The 10,257-nt window shown below is 40.5% G+C and overlaps 1 long non-coding RNA gene across 1 annotated transcript; it reads right to left on the reverse strand.

Moving 5' to 3' along the window:
- Positions 1-7,170: 7,170 nt before the first annotated feature.
- On the reverse strand, positions 7,171-8,287 carry LOC110013540. The gene is made up of 3 exons (XR_002871990.1): positions 8,193-8,287; positions 7,708-7,959; positions 7,171-7,628 (listed from the first exon to the last, which is right to left on the reverse strand). It is a non-coding gene; the product is annotated as an uncharacterized LOC110013540 (long non-coding RNA).
- Positions 8,288-10,257: the final 1,970 nt, after the last annotated feature.

Consider the following 10,257-nt stretch of genomic DNA (forward strand, 5'->3'; position numbering starts at 1 on the left):
TTTATTTTGAATAGTTCCACATGATAACAATGTTTCCATGTTTGAGTTCATGAGATCATCCCAGAGAGGCTCTGTTTCAGGTCCTGCAGTCAAACTACGTCAAAATTACGTGTAAATCAGAGAGCCCGGCGCAAAAGTGTCTGTGTGTGTGTGTGAGCGCAATTTAATGGTCTGTTGTTCAGTTCGCCAGAAAAGTAATAATAAAAAAGTATATCCAAAGTATAGAGACTGAATCTTTTCATAACCCGCTCTGGAAGCATCTGAACGGGGAAGTGAACCCCAAATCAAACCCCGGATCTCCGCTTCGTTTTACAACCAAAAAGAGAAAATTTTGCAGGAAAAGTTCAACATTTTCCCCGAGAGGGGAAAAAAAACAGAGGACCTGATTTATAATCATTGTCTCAATGAAAATAGAAAAAATATCATGAGGTTCAGGAGGCCCGACAGGCTTGTTCCGCTATCCGCTGCTGCCTGCTCTGACTCTCTGTCGGTCCGCCAGCTCGCCTCCTCCTGCGAGCCGACATAAGGCACGATGACGTCAGACTGGATCTGTGAGCTCAGACAGCAGAGCTGGTATGGCATGGCTTGCCATAGAGCTGTTACCTGCAGAGCAAAGGAGAGCTGAGTGAATGACGTGACAGTCAGGAGTGTTTCACGGGGAACTTGGACACGTGGACAACCGGAGCTCCTTTGGTCCACACAAACCCTCAAACTACAAAAACAGAGTCGTCCATGTTTGCACATTTTGCTGCAGACAGTTTGTATCAAATGTCAGCAAAGCCGCGCGGATATCGCCGAAATATGTCATCTCTCTGACTGGCGCACCGCTGAGCGGGTATCGAGGAATAAGAGTCGATTTCCATGGATGAGCCAATGAGCGTTTAGATCCCGCCCACTTTCACTGATTGACAGAAAGACCCATTCTCCTGAAAAAGCTCTTCATGAAATAAATAAGCCATTATGAAAAACAGTAACATGAAATAAAAACAAAGCTACTTTGGAAAATATTGATTTTGAAATCCAAGGTTTTGAAAAAAGAAGTAGAATTATAATAATATTCCACATGATTAAAAATGAATATTTTAAAATGCTGTTTTAAATAATGAACAGGTTTTTAAAGCAACATGAAATATATTGAATAATATAATGGCTAATTTAAAATCTGTGTGCAGGTTTTTCACAATTTCATGATCTTTTTTATATTTATGAGATATTTATTGGTTGATTGTGTATTTGCATGAGGTCATATTTATTTATTGAATTAAATATTTATTCATTTAATTATGAACAGTATAGGACTCCATAGAAACCAGCCGCAGCACATGGAAAATTCTCAGCACCCTGTACTTTCTTGCACAGGGTTTACGAGGCAGAAGCCCAGGGGCCTTAATGGTGTTGAGGTGCAAACAGAAACTCTCTACACTCTTAATGAGCTTGGTTTGGCTAACTATGATACTTCAACACCAAACACCTTTCAATCGCAATGTGTTATAATACCACTTCAAGAGTGGATATTAACTCTGATTTGTTTAAGTCTGAAATTTCAATTCTCCAGTTTTTATTTGTTTACATTACCTCCCTCTAGCTTGCAACCCCTCACAACCTCAAGCTAACATTAGTGCTACAACAAAAAATGGCGACCAATATTGGAGTGATGTAGTTTTGAGCCAGATGACAGCTCAGACTAGGAGAACCTAGATGATAATGGATCCAATTGTATGCAAGTGGAAGCATCAGAATGGATCGGAGCAGTGAGACTTTGGCCCGCCCATTTCATTTTTTACGTCACAACTAAGAACTTAATCATTTTTTTCATCTGCTCCTAATTCATCGTAATTTTGAAAAATAAATACTCAGAAACACAGTTTTAATCATTACTTATTTTATATGTGTGTTCCTTCAAGAGTAAAGAAGCGACAAGAACATGTTAAAAACACCAAAAACGTGAATTTTATTGGAGTGGGTCTTAACAGTGTTTTATACATCAGTGCATTTGCCTGTGAGTGATTTTCTAAAGTAAACCGCTGTGCCACTCAGCACTCCATGTCAAGCGATATATGCTGGCCCCCACCTGTTCCAATCATGGATTGGAGGTTGCAGTTGGAGCTGCCAGGACAGGAGCTCGAGAAAGACCAAAGATGAGTGAGAAGGATGCAGAGGAGAAGGTTAGATGGAGTGGGATGGCTTGCCAAAAAGCAAAGACAAAGAAGGGTCAGAACCAAAAAGGTTCAGAAAAATAAAACTTGCTAACATTTATGTAAACCTTTCTGCTTCAGTTTTGGTACTTTTATGTCAGAATTTACAGTAAACAAATGTGCTAAATGTGTCAAAGCCCCATTGTTTAATAGGATTCATGTGGATGCTGGAGTCTGTGCAGCTAGTGTTGGGCAAAGGCGGGGTAAACACAACCCAACACATTGATGCATAGGTATAATTTAGAGTATCAACCCACCTTATGCTTTTGAGCTGTAGGAGGAAGCCAGAGTGCCTGGAGAAACCTGCAACAAAGATGATCATGGTAATTTTTTCTACAAGCATGCTGGAGCCGTCAGGTTGTAGTGACATCAGTGTACAGCTATTTTATGATGAATTCAGAACATTTTGGATAAAAAGTAATGTGATCATATTCACATGAAAGTGCAGCATGGTGACCTGCCTGACATTTGTCATAAAAGGTTTAATATTAAAAAAATGAGGCTGAAAATTAAAATGAATGGCTACTATAAAAGCTGGCGAGTAAGTTTATTGGTTTAGAGACTAGCATTGAGACACTAAAACGACCAGAATAAAGTTTAGATACAATTAAAAATGCTTTGCTCATGTGATAATAATAAAACTCATGATGAATTAATTTTTCCCCAAAGAAAAACTATTTTAAACTGAAAGGTGTTTGTCTTTATGACCTTGGTGCAAGCTGTGAAGCAAAACCAACATAACCTTAACAGATCGGAACCTCATCTGAAATTCATAGATACTTTACATGCAGCCTCACTTGACACCAACCTTTGGTACTGTTGAGCTGCCAGGAAACCACAAGCTGGTCTTATTCCTTTAAAGCAAGACCCAAAGTTTCCAGCAGCGGAAACTTGTTTACCTCAGATCTCAAAACAAAAAGTCAGACTAAAAGTGGATTTTTGAGAAGGCACGTGCTTCTAGTGTGTTTCTGCTGTTTTTTTATGGTGCATAGGTCAATGGGCGATTCTGAGCATGCCCAGATGCCAGACATTTCCAAAACACTGAACTTTTACCAAGGACAACAAGTGGCAGGAGAAGAAGCACCGGTTAAAAGGCTTCTGCGATTATTTAAAGGACAAGATTTAACAACCTGGCAGATTTGTGTATTTTATTTATTTAACCTTTATTTATCCAGGTATGAGAGATAAAGAATAACATTCTTTTTTACAACTGTAGCCTGACAAAAGGCAAGGCCTTTTTGCAGAAAGGAAGGGAAGAGGTTAGAAGAACAAGAAAAAATATACTAGAAAAACCAGAAGAAAAAACACAATCTAGAAATATAAAACCCTAAAATCATTGCACTGTGTGACATCCAGAAAGAGTGGAATGAGGTGGAGGAACAGCTTCAAAAAAACCCACATTCTGATGCCTTGAGAGATGGGCTATAAATGTCAAATTCCGAATTCTGAACCTGGGCCAAAGGGAGAAACATCTCAACTGGGCCCAGAAAAAGAAGGAAGGAATGGACTATAGGAAAGTGGTCCAAAGTCCTGTTTTCTGATGAAAGTAAAGTGTGCTATTTATTTGGGAGTCAAAGTCCAAGGGTTTGGAGGAAGACTGAGAAGCAGAATCCAACCTGCTTGAGGTCCAGAGTGAAATCTCCACAGTCAGTCATTATTTTTGCTGCAGTGTCCAACACTGGTGTTGGGAAACTCTCTTCAATCCAAAATCCCTGCAAATGTCTAAAAGAATGTTCTAGAGCAGTGTTTTTCAACCAGTGTGCCGCGGCACACTAGTGTGCCGTGGGAGATGGTCAAGTGTGCCGTGGAAAATTGCCCTCATTAACTGATCTAAAAACATTTCCCATCTCCAGGATTTCAGCTCTGTGTTCATCCAAACAGGCCCTGATAAAACACTGAGGAGTTAGGAATATAAAATCGTAAGATCGTAAAATACTTTTTCTTTGCGTTTATTTTATTTTATTTTATTAAAGACATTTTGATAAGAATGACCGTACCGCGATTCAGCTGCAGCTCCGGCTGTATTTGGGAAAAGTCCCGTCCCTTTGACTGTCTCCACCAATCAGTCTTGAGGGGCTTAATCACATGTCATCAGTCTGACCAATCAGAAGTGGTTAAAGTCTTCACTTCCTTGTCCCGATTTAGCTCGTAAAGTCGCTCAGTTCCAACAGAAATACCAGCTAAAGCTCGTCTTTTGCGCTGTAGCTTTCCACAGAATCCGGTATCAGACCGTGGAACAAGTGAACAAAACAATGAAGCTCCGAAAACCGATCTCCGGCCGTTTTATGCACTACATCTCCCATGATGCATTGGGTTGTGAGAGTGACAGGGCACGAGGAGATCTGTCGTTAGACGTCTTGAAACCAACGAACACACATCAAACTATTTTTAAATCTTCTAACTTAAATTTTATTGAATCTTTTAGAAAAAAACAGCTGCAGTTTCCAGCTTTTTCTGCAACAATTATCTCAAAAATGCATGTGAGATTGTGGAGGGGCTGTAGATCAATACAGACTATGAGTTTATCCTTCTTTTTTTAAATTTTTGGATGCTGGTGTGCCGCGGATTTTTTTTAAGGTTAAAGTGTGCCGTGGCTCAGAAAAGGTTGAAAAACACTGTTCTAGAGGACTTCATGAATCCCTCTGCTGAGGATCTGGTATTAGATTCTAAAAGACGTTTTATTTTGAAAAATGCTGGATTCTTTCCACCACATCACATTGACGTATGTCAAGTTGCTCTCTCACGGTTCAAAAATCCCTCCCCCACTTTCCAAATGAAACAAAAGCTAATTGGCCCGTTGATACTGTTATGACCCTGGACCATGTTGATGTGTTCCTGGTGCCCAACCTTTTTCTCCTTCTCCTCCACAGGTGCAGCTGCTTGAACATCTGATGATGGAAATAAAAGATCCAGCTTAAAAGCTCTTCACCCTTTCTCCCTCTGGTCCTCCTTATGCATCAGGGGTTTTGCTGCAGCGCTGCTCTGAGACATCAAGCTTCACATTGCCTTTTCCCTGCATGCACTCGTTCAGTCTGGGTCTGTTGGTCTGCTTTATACTCCATCCACAAACACTCTCACACCCATACAGCACCTTTTAGTACAAGGCTACTGCACCCACAGTGCAAGAAGGAGCGCTACCGCAGGTCTTTCCTCCCAACAGCCGTCAGACTGTACAACACACTGTTAAAGTGACACACTACGGGACCCACGGTGTTTTTCTTTATTCACCCATATGTCTATGAAGACTCATTCCCCCAGGTTGATCAAATCAAAGTAGTGGGTTTACCAGCTGAAAGAGATGACCAGTTTGGGGAAGGAGTCGCTGGCTCCCCAACCCCCAGCTGAGGACAAAGGACTCTTAACGACCCGAAGCCATGTAGGCTAAGTGGACAATACCATCCAGTTTCAGGTCTGACTCCTCCCCCATGAATGCATATATACCAGCTCTTTTACCAGCTATTTCAGAATTGACAAAATCACCTCTTTTCTTTTTTTTCACCTCTTTTCTTTTGGAAAAGAGGTGAAACGTCTTATAACTTTAAAAAAGTCAACTGTAACAATACTGAGTTGAGGCAGGTTTCGTCATTGGCTGCAAACAGGAAATCTTTGAAGCAGTGATGAAGAGGAGGTCACTGAACAAGCTTTTATCCATTATGGATAACCCAGATTATCCTCTTCACCCTATTCTGGACAAACAGCAGAGATTCTTCTCTAAGAGGCTCAGACAGCTCCGCTCAAACTGTCCAGAACCAGAAATCCTCCCCACTGAATACTATAACACTGTACAATAACACACAGGGTAACAGATAACTTTTGCACATTTTTGTCTGTACTGATTGTAAATAGTTTTTAAATCACACCACCTTGTTGTTTACATTTATTTTGTTTTATACCATGGTACGGGTGAATACTCGATTCTGATTGGCTGCTGGGTGTGCATTAAAAAGTGATTTATGCTGGGTTAAAACAACCTGCAACATTATAACAATTCAAAAAGGAAAGAAAGACAAACAGACAAAGGTACCTTTGATGAGGAGAACGAACAGAGAATCATGCCCAGTAACAATCTCTCTCCGTCGCCTCCCCTTTTATTAAGTTTGTCAGGTTTCCCTAATTTACATATGCGCTGAGCTTTAAGGAGGGGGAATAAGAAGGCACAGCTGCAGCAGGATTATAAAACATTAATTACGATATGTCTATCTTTTGCAGCCTTCTCACATCATCTTCGGGCCTACAAAGCCTTTTCACATGGATAACTAACACAGAGCGTCCTTCGATTCATTCTAGACACAGCTAACACAGGTTCCCAGGAGAATGCTGGAGAGAAACAAATAGATAATCGCCTTCTCCAAAGGTGTCACCTCCACCTTCCTGTGAAACAGATTTGGACACAGACACTTCTGCAAACATGATTATATCACCTTTATATAGCTAGGTCATGCATAAATAAGCAAATATGAGAGAACTTATACACATTATTCCAACAATATACCATAGGATAACCGCATGGTGAAAAAATAATTTCTGGTTACTTAGCATAAATTTATTTGTATCACTGCGCCAGCTTCTTTAAAACCACCTTTTGCTTCATAATTTGGACAAAAACAAGCGGTAAGAGGTGAAATTTCTCTCTGAACTGATGCTTTATTCAACCCATTGGAAAGATCAGCATATATACGTCGCCGAATCTTGACTGCAGCGGTGGTGCAGCTGTGGTGCAGTGCGACGCAGACTATTTGTACCAAATAGTCTGCTTTTTGTAAAATAAAGCAATCAAAATCGGGGGAAAAAAACAAGAATTAAGGACTAAAAACCGGTTAATATGTATTGCTTTTGTAAGTGACCACGGTATAAGCGGGTTAATGGCCTTCGAAATGTGCGTTATTACTTTTAATGCTTCCGGCTTCCACGGCGTGTGTTAAAAAGTAATAACGCACACTTCGTCTGCCATTAACCCTTGCTTATATTATTCTATTTTGTTTTTATGATTACAACGCACAAATTTCCCATGTGTGAGATCAATAAAGTATTTCTGATTCTGATAAATCAGGGTAGTGATGGTTACTTTAACTGTTCTTTTTCAGGCTCTTTATGTTGAATATAGACACGGATGAGGTGAGCTCAGACAATACTATCTCTTCCTGTCACTTCTCACATTCTCAAGCCGTTTCAGATTCTTATCATGATCATTCAAAACCACCAGAGCCTTGTGTGAGTCCCCCAATCAAACATGTGGTTTGGTTCTAAGATATGTAGACTAACAGCATTTGAAATAAAAAAAGAACAGATCTTTATTCAAACAGAACTGTAAGTTTGTCTTCTGACAGAATACATCACACAAGTCTCCAACTGTCTGCTTTCTGCAGGTCGTCCACTTCTTCTGGATTTTGAAAACTTAAGAGCAGCAGAGTTTGGGTCAGAAGAGTCTTGAGTCTGAAATACAGATATTGGGAATTAAAAACTAACAGTAGAAAACGAATGAAGAACCATGGACTAAAAACAAAAAGCTCACCTTCAGGCTGTCCGTGTGCAGATTTTCCTTTGCTTAAACATGGAATATAAAGGCCATATGTCAAGTTTAAGTACAAATCTACACATTGAAAATGTGAAAATTTGCCTTAGAATTTCTTACTTATCATACCTGCACAATGATGTTCAAAAATAACAACCAAACCAAGAGCACCAAAAATGAAAAACGACATCAGAACAGCCAGAATCACAGTCAGAAGGCTAGTATATGGATGTTTCATGAAAACTGTAGAGTCTGTAAAGTCAGAAAAATATCACAATGTTCTGTTATGCATGACATTTTTCTATAATAGGTCTTTTTGTAGCTGTCTTCAGCCCTCAGATAATGAAAGCCAAACCAGTGAATGTTTAAAAGACTAAGGCATGATCTATGAAAAGACCTAAAGATTCAGAGATGTTTGTGATTTAGATGATGTTCAGAGGATCACAGCAATAAAAAAAGCATTTTATGAGGAGCAGGAAGCTTACTGCACAACTCTCCCTTCGCTTCATCATTGGGCTCATCATCGCCTGTAAAGAAAAGACATAAAGGAAGTTCATGAATTCAAAAGCAGAAATATATCAGAGAATCATGATCTTACCTTTAATGATCAGTTGTGTTACATCTCCAATGACTGTATGTCTGTTTCTGTAGAATCCACAGAAGTACAGCCCAGAGTCAGACTCGTCCACTCCACTGATTTTCAGAGACACAGAGCTGCTGTTGGAATTCATTTCAAATTTTCCACCATCAAATCCATCACAGAAGGAAGGATCACCATCAACACCAAACATGGAGGAGATACAGCTGACTTTGGAGCTTTTGACCACTCTGAACCAGTCAGTCTGTTGTCTGTTTTTGGTGAAATCAGAGCAGAGCAGACTGACGTTTTCTCCAGACTGGACCTCCACAGTCTTAGACTCACAGAAGCAGCCTGAAGCAGACAGCAGACACTACCTCACTGAAAATAATGATTCTTCCTTCAAAAGTCTGTTCATGAAAGAACAGCAACTTCTTCTGCCGCAGAGTTCATCAGATTACTTACTGCGGCTGCAGAGAAGAAAAGTTGTTACTACGATGAGGCTCCTCATTCTGTCTTAAACAGGAATTTACTATCAAGACACTTTATAGTCAAGAGGGCGTTTCCGCTGGGCGGCGTATTTTATAATCTTCAACGTATCAAATGAGCATGTGAAAGAAGACGAATGCAGTATGGAAAGTTTTGAAGTGATCTTTGATTTTTCCCTCCTGCTGACTTTGCGCTTTATATTCTCTATTAGAAATCCTCCGTCCTTCATGTGAAGTCTGCTGCTGCTGTCAGAGCTGTTTCAGACAAACTGTTGCCTCAGTCTTCATTTTCAAAATCACAAGAGAATGTTATCACCAACTCTTTGAAATCTGAACCACGGATGCTCCTTTTTTTTCAATCCTGCTGATGCCCTCTTGTTTGAACTGCCCCCTTTGCACCACAAACTTATAACACACATAAGCTTCTTGTGTCATCAAACCAGTTATTTGCTTAAAATCTGTCTAGAAAATTTTAAATGTAAATGTTAGGTAATAAAGTGCAGCATTACAGTTTGAGGCTGTTATGTAGGGTTGCTGCATTTTACATGCAATCACCTCTGGCAGCTTTTTCTAAGGGAAGCAGTCACAACAGCACGCTAATACTGCTTTCAGAAAGGAACTGGATACTCCCATTATCTCTCTTTGAATGTGCAAGGACATCACCAATTTTAACTTTTTTTTCCCCACATAGTGTCCTTTGCTCCTGGGTTAAGCAGGATCCCAGAGTCTGGAAACAGGTGAGGGTTCATAATCAGGTTTTCCAGTCAAAGAGAGGGGCCTGCAGAGGACCATTAGAGCTTCTGTTCCACAGCATAACGCAGAGCTCTGTGCAGGCCAGTCAAGTTCATCAACACCAGACTCTGTCATCCATGTCTTGGTGGACCTTGCTTTGTACACTGGTTAGAAGAGGAAGGGCCCCGCTCCAAACTGTTCCCACAAGGATGGGAGAATGGAATTGTCCAAAATGTTTTGGTGTTCAGAAGCATTCAATTTTCCCTGTAACCCTTGTGCTATCCTAGGCACTTTAACATTGGGAGTTGGGTCATCTAGACCCACTAGACACTAGACAGTGCGCTGAACCTTTTTTCTTCAATGATTTGTGATCTACACTGGTGTCCATGGATTACATGAAATCTTTCCACCTTTATACACCTTTGTCATGATAGGAAGAACACGTCAAAGTAAGGGTGGGGTCATCTAATATAGCACAGGGGATACTGGAACTGAGGGGCCAAGGCCAAGTCCTGAAAAACAACCCCACACCCCAATTCCTCCTGCACCAAATTTCACTCTAGGCATAATGCAGTCCATTTATTCTGGCAACCTCCAAACCTGGACTTGTCCATCAGATTTCCAGATGTAAATGCAATTCATCACTTAAGAGAATGTGTTTCCTCTGCTTTAAAGTCCAGTGGCGGCACGCTCTACACCACTGCATCCAACGCTTTGCATTGCACTTGGTGATGTTTAACTTGGATGCAGCTG

Source organism: Oryzias latipes, chromosome 18 (genome assembly GCF_002234675.1).
Source record: "Oryzias latipes chromosome 18, ASM223467v1".
In the NCBI taxonomy this organism is placed as follows: Eukaryota; Metazoa; Chordata; class Actinopteri; order Beloniformes; family Adrianichthyidae; genus Oryzias; species Oryzias latipes.